Below are 19,236 nucleotides of genomic sequence, written 5' to 3'. Positions count from 1 at the left end.
GCTGTGTGAAAACGCTATGGGAACGAGAATACCAACGCCGCCGCACTGCAAGTGTCTGGACCCCAAGGTTGTGAAGCGTGTGCGCACAAAGGCTGAGGAGGTCTCAGAACTATCTCTGGGAGGCTGACTCGAGGACCTGTGAGCCCGGAGTAGCATGAACATCTAGACTATAGAATCTCACAAATGTGTGCGGAGAGGACCAACCTGCCGCATTACACACTGCAGGAGAAACCCTCTTGCCAGCGCCATAGATGAGGCAATCCCCCTGGTCGGATGAGCCCTGATTCCTCGAGGCGAAGTGAGACTACGCGCCTCGTAGGCTAGGGCAATAGCATCTCTTACTGATGTGATGAAAAATGGCTGCTCTGACTTACGCCACTGGCTAGTGTGGTGGACGTAAATCTGAAGAGTGCGTACTGAAGATAGTAGGTGAAACCTATCCTGCTCCGGAGCTGTAAAAGGCTGAGGACAGAAGTCTTCGAGGAAAACTGGGTGCATGGTCAAGAATGAAAATAGTTCAGGTGAGGATGCTGAATAGCTCTGACTAGTCCAGGGGCAAAGTCTAGGCAGAAAGGGAAGCCTGCAGATCTCTCAAAAGTGATTAAAAGAAAAAACATCTTGACGGTTAAAAGCCAGACAGGCGCCGACTCTAGTGGTTTGGGAGGGGTATCAGCCAGACCCCATCCGTCAGAACATGACAAGCCGAAATAGCGGCTACGTACATTCCGAGGTTACTAGAGCATAAGCCCTTGAAGAACTCCTGCACTGAAACAATTCGGCAGTGGACTGGGTCTTCATGTTCCGCCATGCACCACTTTCAAATACCCTCTCCTTGAGGGCATACGTTCTTCTAGTGCATTGAAAGTACCAGGGCTCCCAACTCCATATGCCCTGGAGTGTAAATCGCCTTGAGGGACAGAAACTCGTCCTGTGCCCAAAGCAGAAACTGGTGCGCTAGCTTATTGAAGCAGCGCAGCACAGTGCGCTCTGGCGATTATGAGGCAAAATGTACATCGCCCTGGGGTCCAAGGACTCGCCCTGTGCCCAAAGCAGAAACTAGTGCGCTAGCTCATTCAAGCGGCGTGAGCACAGTTTGGCGATTATGTACGAGACTACCCTAGTGTCGTCCACTCGCACTAGGGCATGGTAGCCTCTCAACTGCTGGAGGAGGTGTTTTAGGGCCAAAATAAAGCCATCAGTTTGGGGCAATTGATGTGCCACGCGAGAAGATGGCCTCTCCAGCTCCCTTGGGCTGGACGGCCATCTAAGACCGCACCCCAGCCCGTGAGGGAAGCGTCTGTCGTTAGCATCTGCGACGACAAAAAGACGCACGTAGAGTGGGACCCAAAGTCAGAAACCAGGGTCTGAACCACATAGAAAGGGTATGAAGCCACCTGGCGCGTATCCTGTATTTGCCTCTGGGGATTGGCCCTGTAGAATCCCCTGGCTTTTAGCTATAATGTACATCGCCCTGCGGGACAGGAACTTGTCCTGTGCCCCCAAGGGGAACCTGGTGCACTAGCTATTCAAGTGGCGTGAGCACAGTCCGCCCTGGCGATTATGTACAAGACTACCATAGTGTTGTCCACCCGCACTAGGACATGGTAGCCTCAACTGCTGGGGGAGGTGTTTCAGGGCAAAATAAAGATCGATTGTTACAACCAATTCCTTGAGAGCAATCACTTTGACAGTCAACATTTTAAACCTGTCTTATTTTGGATAGCAGTTCAGCCCGTGAAGATCCAAAATCGGACGCACTACCGACTGTAGAAGCCTGATTCTGTGCCTGGTAGGGAAACATGTTCTATGGCTCCTATACCCAGGAACATCTTGTAACTCCAGATGCGCCCTTTCCGGTTTGCCGGAAGTGGAGACCACGCCGTTGAAACGCAGAAGGCGATGTGAGAACTGGATCCTGTGGCTCTCACTACAGTGTTCAGTACCCAAGGAGATATACTTGGCAGTAGCTTTCACGCTGCCAGTTTTTCCAAAAGGGGCGTCTTAGCGGTTAAAGGGGGGGGGGGGGGATGTTGCAGGGGTGTTAGCTCTTCGGCATCCTGAACATGGCAGGGAAAAAACGAAAAACTAACATTTCTTGGAGACCGGTGTTGAGCAAGAACACCAACCTCCAGAGGTACCAGGGAGAACACTTTATCCCTGAGAGGAATTCTACGTGCCCCTCCCTGGGCAGAGCCACCCCCACGGTCCTGGACGACCTCAGGACTTCTTCTTCGTGAAGGAGACAGTACTCCTGATTTGCTGATTGCAAAGCGTGGCGCGCTGTACCCCAATCTTACCCCAATCGTACCCCAATCTTACGAGGGGGTCCCCAGCACATAACGCTCTATTTCGCTCTATTTCTATTTCTATTTTAGTGCCTTGCGAAAGTCAGACCCTTGCAAATGGCCAGAGTGCGAGATGGGACATCGATGGGACATCCTTCATTCCCCCGTGAGATTTAGCCATAAAAACAGCCAATAGCACGGACCGTCTGCTTTGTTGCACAAAGAGACAGGTCTGTGGCTCAGCGTAATTCCAGGAACGACGTTGTGGGGCCCACCAGTGCTCAAGTCTTTCAGCAAATCAGCCTAGTAAGCCTGCAAAACCGCCATGGTGTGCAGTAGAGCACCAGGCTGATCAGCTGCCTGAAGCTCTTCCCCACCAGGGAAGATGTCAGTCTACACGGCTTTTCAGGGAGGATAATGTCCCAGGAAAGAGATAGCCCAAGCATCTCTTCTAACTGGGACATCATCATATAACCACGCCTTCGCATCAACAACATTCAAATAAATCGAAGATGATGGCACGAAAACACGGGATGAATAAGGCTATTCCATGAAAGAGTTAACTCGTTATGAAGGTTGCCAAGAAAGAAGGGAGAAAGAGAGCGCCGTTCATCCGAGGCTCCTCCCCCCGGCCACCCGACAGCAATCTGTTGTCTTTTTTTTTTCCCGAACACTTGGGGAAATCCCGCCAAGTATGAAACGCGATCGCGTGATCCTACCTGCAGAAGCGAGAGTGTGTCTTTCCTAGACATTCACAAGAAGCTTAAGAAGTGGACGGAAAATTTTCTGATCCTGCGAGGACGCGAGAGAAAAGGGGATTCCTGTCTCGTGCACGTCTGCCAGATTGCGCTGTTTAACCCAGGAATGCGCCGAAACAATGGTGTGGAAATCACGCTCCGAAATAGCGGAGGGATGGATCTCCTAACAAACTTCACCATATCGGTGAGTTAATACTTTTAAATTCGCTTGCACACATCACACACAAACACAATATTTGGTCCTTTGAAGACAAAAATGTTTCCGGTTCACTTCTATTTATAACCTTCAGGTGCGCTTCATCAGATGATGTCATCTGACCGAGGTTATATATGCCAAAATTTGGCGTGTTTGATACACACATGCTTCACAAGCGGCAACACAGAAAGATGTTCCCATAGCGTTTTCACGCAGCATCGAGTGTAGCCTTTGAAAGGGAACTGTTAATATATTGCATCTCACCTGCACTATTTACCCCAGCGTAGGTGCTTCCGGTGAAAGTCGGGAGGCGGGTATGCAGGTACAGTTGTTCTTTGTTTAGTGTGTGTTGTGTATCACAAGAAGGGCACCTCAAATAAAGTAAGTTAACCATGAAATGCTAAGTGTCGTGTTTATTTCGTTTATAATGGTAGCAGAAGATGGTTGATAAGGATGGCAGCTAGGCATTATGTCCCGCCGAAGTTTAAAGAAGCCAGACTGTACAAGTGCTGGAAATCAATATCTGGACATGAGTTACCAACCTGGGCAAAAGAAAAGGAGCCATTGCAGTTGCTTTGGGGCTTGAAGAAAGAGCCCATGAAATTGCGATGAAAATACCTGCAGAAGATTTGGACAGTGATATCGGTATGGTGACATTAATGGCAAAGCTTGCCGCTGTGTTTCTAAAAGAGGAAAAGAATCGGTCATATGAAGCGTATTCTATTTTGATGGCATAACGAAGAACAGTTTAGTTTCCATGGCGGACTACATAATTGACTTTGAACAGTGTTACAAAAAGTATAATATGATGCATCCTGATGCTTGCCTCGACAAAAAAGCAGACAGCTAGCTACTAAGTTAACGTTCTCATTCATGAAGTCAGCTCTCAAAAGGATTTTTGGAGGGAAATCTACAGGATCATTAAATGGAATACAGGTGAACCAAGAATCTGCATTTTTCACAGAACAAAGACCGCAAGGCAGAGGGAAATGGAATGTACGATGTCGCAAAGTGGACTACAAAAGCAGCCATTACAGGGGACTAATCCACTGGATAAGTTTAATAAGAGATCTAGATGTGCTATTTGCCATTATACATTTCATAATAAACTAAACAAGTGCGAATAACTGAAGAAGCAAATGTAGAAGAATGCAGCATCACATTTTTCACAAAGGCCTCCATGTCAGACGCTAAGATATTCATGACTGAATCACTGGGATCAGCGATTATTGACATGGCTTGTACTCATACTGTACTGTGTGTGGGGCGAAATGATTAGAAAACTATATTGACGGCTCTACCCCAAAACAAGTGAACTAACCGATGTAAACAGAAGCTCCAAATTACAGACCACTCCGGTTCAGAGATGGGAATCTGGTGTATTTCACAAGAAATGTGAAACTACCAGCTAAATTAGGATTGGCAAATTGCTGAACCTGTCAAGGTTGACATTCCACTCCTGCTGATTAAAACGTCATTGAAGAAGACAGGAACCATTCTGGACATGAAAAATGATGTGCAGTGATGTTCAAACAACCCATTCCTCTTGAGTTTACTAGTTCTGGATATTACTGTGTAGACATCAGAGACAAAGAAGCTGAAAAAGGTCAAAATGAAGAGGAGGTCCTTACAGTGACAGAAAATATGTCTACAGATGAGAAACGCAGAGTCCTTCTGAAGCTTCATAAGCAGTTTGGTCATGCTTCAGCAGACCGACTACAGACTACAGTTCAGGAAATAAGGAAAAAGAAATAGTAAATATCTATGAAATATGCAAGAAGTACAAAAGGACAAAGCCAAAGCCTGCAGTGGGGTTATCTTTAGCTTCGGAGTATAACGAGACTGTGGCGGTGGATCTACATGAGCTAGAGCCAGAAGTGTGTGGTATCTTCATATAATCTATCACTTTGCACGGTTCAGCGCAGGAAACATCGTGACTAAAAAGAAGTAATCTGAAATTGTAAACCCCTTTATTCACACTTGGATTAGTGTTCATGGAGCCCCCCAGAGGCTGTACAGCGACAATGGAGGTGAATTCAACAGTGAAGAGATCGGAGACATAGCTGAGAACTTTAACATCGAGACAAGAACAAAAAGCGGGATAAAGTCCATTTAGCAACTGACTACTCAAGAGACATAATTAGACACTGACAAATCATGCTAAAGATCAAACAAGAGAATGGATGTGACTGGCACACTGCCCTTGACTGGTCCCTCATGACTAAGAACAGTATGTTGAACGTTCATGGCTACAGTCCATATCAGTTGGTGTTTGGACAAAATTATAACCTTCCTTCTGTGTTAGTTGATAAACGACCTGCTTTAGAAGGCACTACTATGAGTGCTAGAGTGGGAGAACACATTTTTGCCTTACATGCTTCCAGGAAAGCATTTACAGAAGCCGAGTCTTCTAGAGAGGATAAGAAGGGCAATACGAAAACAGCTCAGTCCCACTGAATACATGTATGTGACAGGAGACAAGGTTTATTACAAAATAGGTGATTGTCCAGAGTGGAAGGGCCCAGGGGTAGTTATTGGTCAGGGTGGAGCTGTTGTGTTTATAAGACATGGGGGGATTTTTGTAAAAGTGCATTAATCAGGGCTCTGTAAGTAAAACACACAGAATCAGGAATCTCAGGATGAGCAAACTGTGGCAGCAGGCAGACAGTAAAAACAAACAAACAGCTTAAGCAATGTAGCAGAAAGCTCAGATAATGAAGAAAACACAGAAACAAATGGGAACAGATCAGGGACAGGGAGAAGAAGTGGTTCATCCTAGAATGACACAAATGGAAACAGATCACAATGTTGGTGATAACCTTGTCTTTTCCACTGGTATAAAGATTAAGAAAGGATAAACTGTGACCTTTATGAAGTAGGATGGTGGTGGTCTACAGAAAGCCAGGGTTTTAGGTAGAGCAGTAAAAGCTTCTGGAAAATACAAAAGCTGGTTTAATTTGCAGCATAGTGAACCTGATGGCAGTGATGGGCAAAAGGAACCAGTAGATGTGTCATGTGTTCATAATCTTAACATCACCTGATAGGGAGATATGTTTGTAACAAAAGAGATTTTATTTGATGCGGCTAAGCGGGATGAAATCATGAATTGGTACAAAAACAATGTTTTTGAAGAAGTTGAATGTAGGTCAAAAGTGTATCTTTACCAGATGGGTCTGTAGTCTCAAAGAAACTCCCAATGGCATTGTGGCTAAAGCATGACTTGTAGTTAGAGTTTTTGAAGAGCTTAATATTTACAAGCTGCAAAAAGATTCTTCAACCTATGCTTCTGAGTCTCTTAGGCTATTGTTAGCAGTGATCTGTAAAAACAAATGGCAAGTCCATTCCATGGACATTAAATCTGCTTTCCTACCAGGCATGCAGTTATCGAAAGAAATCTATAACCGCTGAAGCAGAAAAGGAAAATACTCCATGGAAACTCAAAATGTGTGTTTACAAGTGTGGCCTTGCTGATGCATCACTGTACTAGTAGAACAAGGTAAAAGGAATCATGCTGAGTACAGGTGGTAAAATGTCCAAAGTAGATCCAGCAGTATTCCACTGGTTGGATAAGCAGCGTAAAGTTATTGGAGTACTTGCATGTCATGTTGATTTTTTTTGGGCAGGCTCAGAAAACTTCTCAAAAGATGCGATTCCTACACTTAAGTCTGCATTTCAGGTGGGACATAAAGAACATGAAAATTTTTGCTATGTGGGAATCAGTGGTGTAAAGTATTTGAGTAAATGGACTTCGTTACTGTACTTAAGTTTTTTGGGGGCTACTTTGTACTTGTACTGAGTATCAAAAATATAAGCACAATAATTACATTTTGATTGTGTGCGACAAGTCGGCATCTTTATCTGCCATGGCTAATTGCTTGGGTGAAAGAGGCCATATCACTCCTCTACCTTCATCTGCTGTTTGCGAGTGACTTTTTAGCAGTGCTGGCTTCATTTTCAGTCCAAAAAGAGTTAGAATAAGTTCCAAGAACTTCGAGAACCAGCTTTTGTTAAAGTTAAATAAAAATATTGTCCCCCTCTGAAACTGGGAGGTAAATGAAATCAAAGTCCGGTCTTTATTTTTTATTTTTTGTCCATTGTAGACTGAAAATACCTTTTTTTTTTTTTTTAGGAAAAATAAATCCTTTACTTGTGCCTTTTTTGAACATTTGAGTTTGACTGAGACTGACTTTTGTTCTGCTATTTTAAAATATTGAAGTGTTCAATTTCATTTTTATATTAGGAAATAAAACCTCATAAATAAATGGTTTCTTGTTTTTCACATTTCTTGGAGTTCTTTGAGCCTACATTCAGAACGAGTAAAATAGTAAAAAAAGTTTTTTTTAAATCCCATACTTTAAGACTTTTACTCAAGTCTCATTGGAATTGGTGACTTGTAACTTGTAATAGAGTTATTTTTACAGTATGGTATCTGTAACTTTACTCAAGTATGGTTTTCAGGTACTCTTAACACCTCTGGTGGGAATGGACTTGGTTACTTTTAATGGTGTAATTTATGTACATCAGCATAGTTACATTGAAAACTTATAGCCAATTCACCTACAGGCAGTGCGTGCCCTGCAGAGAGTTACCTCTATTAATGAGACTGAAAAAGAGCAGCTCAGGTCAAAAATTGGACAGATACTGTGGGTTGCAAAACAAATCAGATGGACATCATGTTTGATATAAGCAGATTGGGGTCAAATATAAAAGATGCCACAGATATATAGCAGTATAAATTATCCTTCCTTACTCCTCTGCTTTAAGAAGTTTACCTTAAAGTTAAATTCACCTTGTTCTAGCAGTTTAACAGGCCTTGGTCAGCATTTTCATACACTCTGGTCAACATTTCCATAATCTCTGGTCAACATTTACATAATCTCTGGTCAACATTTCTATATTTGGAAAGAAACCCTGGTGAAGAAAACATCACCTATCCACATCACCAGAATTATCTGGCTTCTTCATTGCATAAAAAAATAGGGTGAACTCAGGCCATGCAAAAATTATCATGGAATTAAACTGTCAAGTATTATTTGGGTCACTATCAAGTATTATTCTTCCACTTAACCTCACTGCCCTAGAACTATTTCTAAAAGCCAAGTTTTTCTACTGTCACAAAGGCATAACATTGTTGCATCACAACACTCTTTTGGGGATCTTTCTTGAAGAAAAAAGAAATCCACTGATGTTTCATTCATAACAGCACATTATTGCTAACAGTTGCTCATTTAGTAAGAAAAGGTGACCAAGTTTTCCAAACTGTGCACAGAAATATTAGAGAAAAGAAAAACAAAAAAACAACAATTTACAAATAACTATATATAAAATGTACAAGCGTTCAACTCAGCTCTTTACTTTCGTTTTCAAAACCTCCTAAAAACAGGCGTCAGCAGAGGGCCTTATACAGCATGTAGGGTTCCACCGTGAAATGTACCACAAAACACAGATTCTGATAAAATATTCTTCACACTCCTATACTATTTTTAAACCTAATATACAGCTATTAGACTAAAACAGTGCGATTAACTTATCATAGTTAAACCTTATTTGAGGAAAATTATACATTATTAATAAACAAAAATATATATTAATATAAAGAAAGTACATAAATGGGGATACATGCACCCCTTGTCACGGAAACACCAGGCTCCAACCTCAGTCTCCGTTCCCAATCACCCGAGTTCTGAGCACACACCTGAATCACATCAACACCAAACCTTAAATACACCTCACTTCCCCTCACTCAGCGTCTGACCTCGCATATGAAAACAGACTCTACAACATACCTGATTACGTCTCGTTCCCAGTTTTCGATTCTTTTTGTCTCCTGGTCCCGCGTCTTGTTTCCTGGTTCATGTCTGTTCCATGTTCTATGTCTCCACTGTTCATCTCCATGCTTCCACCAGCTCCATTATCTTCACAAATAAGAATTTCCGGTTTCCTTGCTTACTATTTTTCACTTATCATATAATAAAACACCTGTTCGGGTTCTCTAACGATCATTGTCTTTTGAGTATGTATTTCCGTAGCACCCCTCCTGTTACAACCAGAATAGTTTCTATCAGACTCAGCAGCACTGCACATGCTTAGGGTGGGAAAACCACAAATAACTACTAAAGATTTCTCCTGTCTTAGTTCCCTGTATTGCCCTTGTCATGAGGCATTCTGGTGCACCATCCCACATGAAGGTACTGGAGGTTAGTGTCCGGTAAAAGCCAGTACCACTTTGCACTTGTTGTGTTTTGTGTTTGTGTTTGTTGTGTTTATGGATAGTGACTGATATAAATATGATACATGTATATAAATGCCATGTGTATGTGGCGCAGGTGCATGCACCCAACTACATTTGTTTTTTGAATGTATTAAACATTGTTATGTGAGCATGCTACTGTTGACCAAGATTCGCTCATTGCATCTTCAAACTGGACACTGATCAAACTGAATTTCATATGCGTATAAAAGGGTGATTAATGGAAAACAGCATTTGGTACTACTTTTTAGCACTATTAAGTAAGTACCTAAGGATGATATATGGCAGTCTGTCAGGGATGGCCACTGAAGGGCGTTTAGCACCCATGAACTATGTGGTGCACATTGGTGGTGGAACTTCTATGTTGACATTCGCTCCTGAACTTCAGTTCCCAAAGTATACTTTGGTTCCCAGAGTACACTTTACTGTCCTGATTGGCCTCACTGGGGCTGTGACATGTGACAACAACAGTGATGCTGGAAACAATGTGCAGTACATGGGAGAGAGGAGCAAGATCTAGCATAAGAGAGAAACATTAAGGCTGTCCGAGGTGAGGAGAACCCCAGACCGAGTGTCGAGCTGGCCAAAAGAAAGGAGATATGCTGTACTATGCTTCTGGAATTGATTGTCTGCAAAACAATGCTGGAGGAAGGAACATTGCTTAACAGACAACTCTCTTAGCTCAAAATGGAGGTGACTTTATCAAGTAGACCTCCAGCACCCAGTCTTAATCCAGTTGCGGCTGTTAGCACAGTTTGCATGGTTAGCCTCGGAGGTCCTGTTAGCTCTGTTATCCCCTTTGAAGGTCCTGTTTGCTCTGTTAGACCTGTTAAAGGCTCTGTCTGCTTTGTTAGCCTTGTTGGAGACCTTGTCTTCTCTGTTTGCCTGGAAACAGTAAACTCCCAGTTAATTTTAAATTTGTTGGATGTATACAGGTAAAAACTCACCCAGGTTACAAAAAAATGTAACCTGTTTTAATAAAGTTATGGCTACTAATCTTTTATCTAATGTGTATTGTAACATAATCATGTCTGGGATTCTTCTCTTAACAGAGTAAATTTCCCCCACAATCAAATGGTGACCTTACAGTTTTGCTGATGTTGACCCAGAGGTTTTCAAAGGTATTTTAAATGTTTTAAATAAATTGTAGACATTGAATTATACATTTAATGAAGTGTTCAGCATCCTGCAAGACATATTATGGAACCCTAAGGAGAAAATATTAAATGGACCAGCCGGAACAAACAGAACTGAGGGAATCATTAAAAGCTTTGGCCAAAAAACAAGGAAATAAAAGAGTAAGTTTAGGATTTTAATAAATGTTGTTTTTGTATTTTATTTTACTTTCTATCCCTTTTTTTTCTATTGCTATTTAAAAATGCAATTAGCTGTTTCAGTGCGTAGATTTTTGTTATATTTTAAAGTTGCTGGAGTCTAGGTGTAAGGTCCTTCAGACAAAGGTAGAACGGCATCTCTGGAATTTGGCAACTCCTAATTACTGTCTGATTAAGGAGATGGTATGATCGATGAGAGAACATCCTGGGTTGTTAAACCACACCTGACAGAAGCCAACAACAGTCAGCTCTGTGCCAGGAGTTACAGAAAAGACTGGAAGCAGACCCACATTTCACCTGATACCATTATCTAACTTACCCACAGCCTATCTGACAGTCGAACTAATATTCCACTATGTTTTCAAATACTTTGGTATTCCAGAGGATATTATTAGGCGCACAGTTTATGTCCAATTTATTGAAGAGCTTCATAGAGAAATTAGTCATTTAGAGTCCACAACCTCAGCCAGGAAGTTGGGTAATTCCTGAGAACCTTCGTGCTAACAATCAGGAGGACTAGACTCGGTTTATTCCTTGGGCTAAATATGCATATGCATAATTTACTGTTTCACAGACACACAGCTAATGCCATTTTATTGAGTTTTAGGCTAACGACAACTGCTGTTTTGCTGCAACATCAACCCCACAGACTCACCAGTAGTGATGAAAAGTTCAAATCATTTTTGTGACTCGTTTCTTTGAATCTTGTACATCAAAATGAACGAATCTTTTTTTGAGTCATTTCGTTCATTTAATCCAAAATAAATTAAAATTTTCAATAAAAAATCCCCCCAATACATCTACATACACAAATTTTGGCTATAGTTCCAGTTATGAAAACATTACAATGCAACCAAGGACAAATTATAATAAACAGAATACATTTACATTTTACATTTAGGCATTTGGCAGACGATCTTATCCAGAGCGACTTACATTTTTTTTTTTTTTTTTTTTTTACATCTGAGCAGGGAGGGTTAAGGGCCTTGCTCAAGGGCCCAACAGTGGCAACTTGGTGGTTGTGGGGTTTAACCCTAGGATCTCCTGAACCGTAGTCCAATGCCTTAACCACTGAGCTACCCCTGGCCCCAAGCAGCCCACTTTTAAATCTATTGCGCCGCATAGCATCTATGGAGTCACATGTCAAAAGAACGAACGACTCGAGACTCGAAGACTCATGGCTGAAAATTGTTCAATACTGTTTTTTGTGTACTGCACTGCATAGCGCCTATGGGAGTCACGTATCAAAAGAACGAACGACTCGAGACTTGAAGACTCATTGCTGAGAATCGTTCAATACTGTTTCCTGTATATAACATACGGAGGTTTTGCGATACTTTGCACATGCGCGCCCAATAGAAAATTAACGAATCACTCTCTGAGACAACTCGTTCATCTGAGTCATGTTAAAGAATCATGTAAAAAGAACAAATCATTTATGAACAACCCATCACTACTCACCAGCGGTGGACACATGGATCACGTGCATACATACTGATCTAAAACCATCTAGCAATTTCACACAACAAACTGAAATAGTTTTTTTTTCACAATATTTTTATTATTAGATATTATTTGCAAAATTACTCTTTCCTGTTTTTGCTGCTACCTTTACAAGAAATGTTTACTGGTTTTTATCTCTCATGTCACAGACTTGCACTAGCTCAATTCACTAAAACAGTTCATTGTGTCATGTTGTTGTGTTGCTGCTCTTGTTTGCAAATTTGCACATGCACTTTATGTTGTCTTTTTGTTGTATTTTGTATAGTATTTTAAAATTTCAAATTAAAATTTTATTTGTCACATACACAGTCATACACAGTACGATATGCAGTAAAATGCTTAGAATAAATGCTTAATAATTTTGTTAATTAATGGTGCCAACTTGGTTTGGCTTTGCTACTGTAGTCAGCTCATTAGCTGTCATGGTTGGTTCTGTTAATTTAAGTTTTCTGTATGTAGCACCTTGGTCCTTTAGGAACACTGTTTTGTTTCACTGTGTACTGAACTGTATTTGGTTGAAATGACAATAAAAGCCTACTTGGCTTGACTTGACTTAAACACAGACTATAATCCATGTAGAGGTGCATCAATCAAGGTTGGGGAAACACCAAAATGTATAAGCCAGTTGATCGATTATGACTCTCCACAAGGGACATGAGACTATCAAAGAGATGCAAAACACTGACTCACAAGATCATTGGCCCATTTAAGGTGATTTAAAGAGTAAACAAAGTAATGTATAAATGGCACATACCATAGTCATTGCCACCTTATCAAGAGCTGTCAGGAATAAGTCTAAACAGGCACCTACAAGCCCACTGAGAACTAGAAATCCCAACTGAGCCATTCCAGATCCACAAATTTTACAAATTTTGCCCTGTGTTTTCCCTGTCAATCATAGTTATTGATTCTGTCTGTTTATTTTTATAAATTGTGTTCTAACTCTGTGTTCATGGAGTTTGCATGTTCTCCCCGTTCTTGGTGGGTTTCAAACCATAGTTCGTCAGGGAGAACCACATTAATAACAACATAGCCTCAAACCAAATGTTTGAATGGCTATTACACTCAATGTAGAGTATGCTGTATGCCAGAGTATGATGGCTTGCGATATAATACGTTTGTAAGATATTGCTTAGGTCCTCACCTTCATACTAGTAAATGAAGTAAAAAAAAAAAAAAAACTCCCCCTTGTGTCACAGAATATGAACTTCTTCCAGTGATTAGTTCCCTGAGGCCATGTTTAGTTGAGGACAGAAATCTGCTTGCACCTATCATGTACATGAAATTGATGACAGAAGTGGATTACTCTAAACTAAATAGCTAAACTAAACATCTCAGAATCACCCGGAGGAATCTGACTCAAAGGTTATTTAGGACTAAAAATATCCATAACTGTTTCAAAACCCTATGATAGAGCTGTGTAGGACTGTCATAATCTGATACAATAATATAATATATATTATTTTAATTTTGTACGAACATCTAGAGGAAGTTTATTCCACCATAATTTACTTAAATATAAGTATAGTATATTTTAAATATATATATTATATATACTGTATATATACTGTATATATATATATATATATATATATATATATATATATATATATATATATACAGTGGAACCTTGGACTGCAAATCACCTGGTTTGCGAGTGTTCCACAAGACAGGCAATTTATTATTTTTTTTTTGCAGTCAATTTTATGTCTCTCAGTATTGTAAAAAAGTGACGGCACCAGTTTAACTTGATGCTGTCTCAATTCTCCCAAGAAATTTTATGTTTATGTTAATTATCTTTGAGCCCGATTCTTATATGTTCATGTATTAACTAAGCGTCTCAGAATCACGCATAGAAGTCTATAAATCACTCGTAGGAATCGTTACTAACTTTGAGTGACATCGAGCTTATGTTTAAACAAAAATTTAACACCTTATTTTTTTAACACATTGCATGCAGTATTCAACTAGTCCATAAATAAACATTTGGTATGCTGTCTCCACAAGTGCTTGCCACTCTGCAAAGATGCAGCTTTAAACCGGAAATTATTTGGGTTTGGCAAAGCCGACATTGTCATCCTTGTCTTTGGGCTGGGAAGTTTTCTGTATATTTATATATACATTTTATATCTTCATGTTAAATTATTTGAGTGTACACAACTGTTTTTTATATTCTGTTTTTTCTTAGTTCATTTACATTTAGATGCCTGCAGAGAGTACTCCACAACATTTTAGTAGTGAAGACTTTATGGACTTTAATAAAACAATCAATAGCATCGGGAAGAAAATAACGGAGGTTCAACCTCTAATAGCATCTCATGATCTAGTTCAGCCTAAAGTTTCACATTTAGTTTTTCAGTGCTTTACAGATATAGGACAGGAAGAGCTTTATAAACTTATCACCTCAGCTAAATCAATAACGTACCTGTTAGACCCAATCCCAACCAGATTTTTAAAAGAAGTGATGCATACGGTTGGAGATCCACTTTAAAATATTATTAATTCCTCATTATATCTAGGTCACTTTCACCTTTCAAGTTGCCAGTTATTAAACCGCTTCTTAAAAAAATCTGACTTGGACGCGAATGAAATAACAAATTATAGACCGATTTCAAACCTCCCCTTTATATCAAGAATATTAGAAAAAGTAGTATCAGCTCAAATATGCACATTCTTGCAGGAAAACAACATCCTTGAAGAATTTCAGTCAGGTTTCAGGCCCCATCATAGTACAGAAACTGCACTAGTTAAGATTGCAAACGACTTGTTTTTAGCTTCGGACCAAGGCTGCATCTCAATACTAGTCTTGCTTAATCTTAGTGCTGCATTCGACACTACAGATCATAATATTCTCATAGATCGCTTACAAAATCACATAGGTATTCAGGGACAGGCATTAAAATGGTTTAGATCATACCTGTCTGATCGATACCATTTTGTAGATCTAAATGGAGAACTGTCTGGTGTAATGCCAGTGAAATATGGGGTCCCACAAGGGTCAGTATTAGGACCTCTGCTGTTCTCAATATACATACTTCCCTTGGGTAACATCTTTAGAAGACATGGGATTAGTTTCCATTGTTATGCAGATGATACCCAATTATATATATCAACAAAACCAGACGAAATACCTAAGTTGTCTAGATTAACCGAGTGTGTCCAAGACATAAAAGATTGGATGACCAATAACTTTTTTTTACTAAACTCATACAAGACAGAGATATTTCTTATCGGCTCAAAAACCAGCACACAACAGCTTTCAAAATTCAGCCTGCGTTTAGAAGGATGTACTGTTACTACTAGCTCAACAGTAAAAGACCTGTGCAAAATATTAGACAGTAACTTGTCCTTTCAAAATCATATTTCCAATATCATAAAAAGAGCCTTTTTCCACCTTTTTTTCCACCAAATATTGCCAAACTTAGGAGCATCTTATCCGTATCTGATGCAGAAAAGCTAGTTCATGCATTCATGACCTCCAGACTGGACTATTGTAATGCATTACTAGATGGTTGTCCTGCATCCTCAATAAACAAGCTTCAGTTAGTCCAAAATGCAGCCGCCAGGGTTCTCACTAGATCCAGAAAATATGATCATATAACCCCAATATTATCATCCCTGCACTGGCTACCTGTTCAGTTTAAAATTAATTACAAAATAGTATTACTTACATACAAGGCTTTAAATGGTTTAGCTCCCACATACCTAACCAGTCTTCTGATACGCTATAATCCACCACGCTTCTTAAGATCACAAAACTCTGGACTTCTTGTAAGATTCTTGGAGATTTGAGGGACCAGATACAAAAAATACAAATGTAAACAGTACACCACTCAAAAATACAATAAGTGTTTACCATTATTGGCTACTCCATGATTTTATTTAATTTTTTTAATTTCCATCTGAAAAGAGGAGTTTGGATCACTGTGTAACAGTCTAGTTCTTTGTCTCCTTAGCCCAGCTAAAATGATTCTGACATTGTCTCTGGTTCAGTAGCTTAATATTGGGATTCAATAGTGATACCACATTTCTTGAAGATGTTTGTGCATCATGGCACATGATGCCTTTCCACTCCTTGTGTAGTTCATGAATCAGCTTTGCTTGATGTGTTAAGGCCAAGGTTATCCCTGTTGCTTGTACACCTTTTTCTACCTTACTTTATCTTCTTTGATACTTTGATATAAGCAGCTTTGTTACAGCAGTCTGTGAACAGCCAGCCTTTACAGGTAATGACCTGTTGTGACTTTCCCTCCTTGGCCTTGAGAGCCATCATACAGTATTTACTTTGTCTGGCTATGGAAATGTTTACCAGAATTTATGGAAATGTTTACCAGAGACTATGAAAATGCTGACCAGAGCCTGTTAAACTGCTAGATCAAGGTGAGTTCAGATCACGCTGCCTTAGTATAATAAGCAAAATCTTGTCCAGACACCTTGAGTTAGACAAGGAGGATAATTGTGCTGCAACTTGTTTAGGAATGGAAACCTGCAAAACACTCTTTTAAACAAACTTTATAGTAGTTACAGAAAACTTTATATATTCTACATCAACACCCATAGCTGGTCACCTAAGATTTATAACCTTGGCCATCATATCACTGGAACTGTCAACAATCTCAGTTCATGAGTGTTGCTCATGTATTTCATTGAACAAGCAGGGTGTCCATGGCAAAACACCATGGAGGAAGCCGTTGCTCTCCAAAAATAAATAAATAAAATAAAAATTATTGCTGCACATCTAAAGTTTGCCAAACAGGACCTTGGCAATCCATAATGCTAATGGAAAAATGTCTTGTGGACTGATGAAAGAAAAGTTAAATTGCTCAGGGTGAATACACAGCACTATGTTTGGTGCAAAAAGGATTTTCATATTTACCAAAATATCCCACAGGATAATGTCAGGGTGGGTGATTTGTAGCAGTTGGGTGATGCAGCAGAACAATGACCCCAAGCATTAAAGTAAATGTACCAAAGAATGACTTCAGAAAAAGAAAATGCACCTTTTGGAGTGGCCCAGTCAGAGCCAAGACCATAACCACAAAGAGATGCTGTGGAATGCCCTCAAAGAGAACCAGACACCAGACAGCCTACATTTGTGTCTGAGGTGAAGTAGTTCTGCAAAGAGGAATGGTTGTGCAGGTCTGATCCAGAGCTACCGAAAGCACTTGACTAAAGTGATTGCTACAAAGAAGGTTTGACCAGTTATTAACTCCAAGGGCTTACTCATTTCTTCTTCCAGCACTGTGAATGTTCAATGGGTGCATTAATTCAATTCAATTCAATTTCAATTCAATTTTATTTATATAGCGCTTTTAACAATGGTCATTGTCCCAAAGCAGCTTCACAAAAAAAAATTAAAGATTTTTTTTTTTTTTTTTAGAAAAGAAAAGAAAAGAAAATATTTGGAAGTGTGTATGTGTGAGAAAAATCTGTCCAGATAATAATGAAATGAATGAATGATGAATGAAATGTCTCTGATGAGCAAGCCAAGGGTGACGGCGACAGTGGCAAGGAAAAACTCCCTGAGATGGCAATAGGAAGAAACCTTGAGAGGAACCAGACTCAACAGGGAACCCATCCTCATCTGGGTGATAACAGATAGAAATAACATCAAGTGTGTTGTGCAGGTGAAAGTTCAATATATCAGAAGTTGTGTAGATTCAGTTCAGCAGTAGGTGCAGAGGGCAGATGGGGTCAGATCACTGGAAGCACAGGAGCAGGATGTGTAGCTCCAGCCATCATAAAGCAGAATCTAGCTGGAGCAGGTCCTTCTCAAGATGCCTTAGAAACCTCGCAGGGTTGGCCTTTGTCTACTGAAGCTGGCACAATCTCCAGATGTCTCAGGATGGGTAGAAAAATACAGAAAAGATGGAGAGAATTAGCGTAGTTGCCATTTAGGATAGGTGTACTGGAGTATGAGGTTATGGGATGAGTTACGCGTATGCCAGATTAAAGAGATGCATCTTGAGCCTACTTTTGAATTGGGAAACCGTGTCTGCTCCCCGAACAGTGTCTGGAAGGCTATTCCAAAGCTTTGGAGCCAAATATGAAAATGCCCTGCCCCCTTTTGTAGATTTTATAATAAAATTATATAAAAATTCCTGAAATTATATATGTTATAAAATAAATATATCACACACCTATGTACTTTTTTGCACTACTGCAGGAGGGGCATTGCCCCAGTGGCTGAAATATGTCACTACATGAGACCAAAATTGATCCAAATAAAACATTTGTTGTGCATATATAAGCGCAAAAAATGTTAATGTTAGCAATAAACAGGAACTGTTTAATACATAAAAAAAATATTAACACTGTTAATGCAATGTCCATTTTTCCTTTACCAACGCTTTGCTGTTGTGGTTAAAATAAAATTGATCACCATATTTTTTCTGTGTGGTAGAACCAGCACTGACCGTCTTGTGTACTAATCCCATCTAGGCAGGCAGTAGCTCTAGTAGCTCGCTGTTCAGCATTTCTGCCATATCTAAAATGTTAACTAATCTGCTTTTTATTCTTTTGTTTTAAAATCTTTTGGGGTTATTGGAATTCATTTTGAACTTGCTCAAGTGGTATTTCCAGTGCAGGGGCAGTGCATAGTCCAGTGAAAAGGAAGTTGTGTTGTTGAGTTGGAAATGGGTCTCTCGGCGGAGGAAAAAGTATTCATATTGAGTATTATTTCCACTTATACGAAAATGGTCATGAATAGGAGCCGAGATTGAAAAAGGTGTCAGAACATTTCCCTCCCTTCCCCGTCCCATTCCCTCCATCGTCCACCACCCAATGCCTACTCATGGAGAACATTAAATGAAAATGTGTTCAACTGTGAGGATCCACCAAGAACTGAATTACGTGAGCAAATCGTCTACTTTTTCAGGAGTCTGCAGTGACCTTTTAAAAATCTGTGTGA

The sequence above is a fragment of the Clarias gariepinus genome, chromosome 20, assembly GCF_024256425.1.
Source record: "Clarias gariepinus isolate MV-2021 ecotype Netherlands chromosome 20, CGAR_prim_01v2, whole genome shotgun sequence".
Classification (NCBI taxonomy): domain Eukaryota; kingdom Metazoa; phylum Chordata; class Actinopteri; order Siluriformes; family Clariidae; genus Clarias; species Clarias gariepinus.
The sequence above is the reverse complement of the archived record's forward strand: the minus strand, read 5'-3'. Positions refer to the sequence as shown.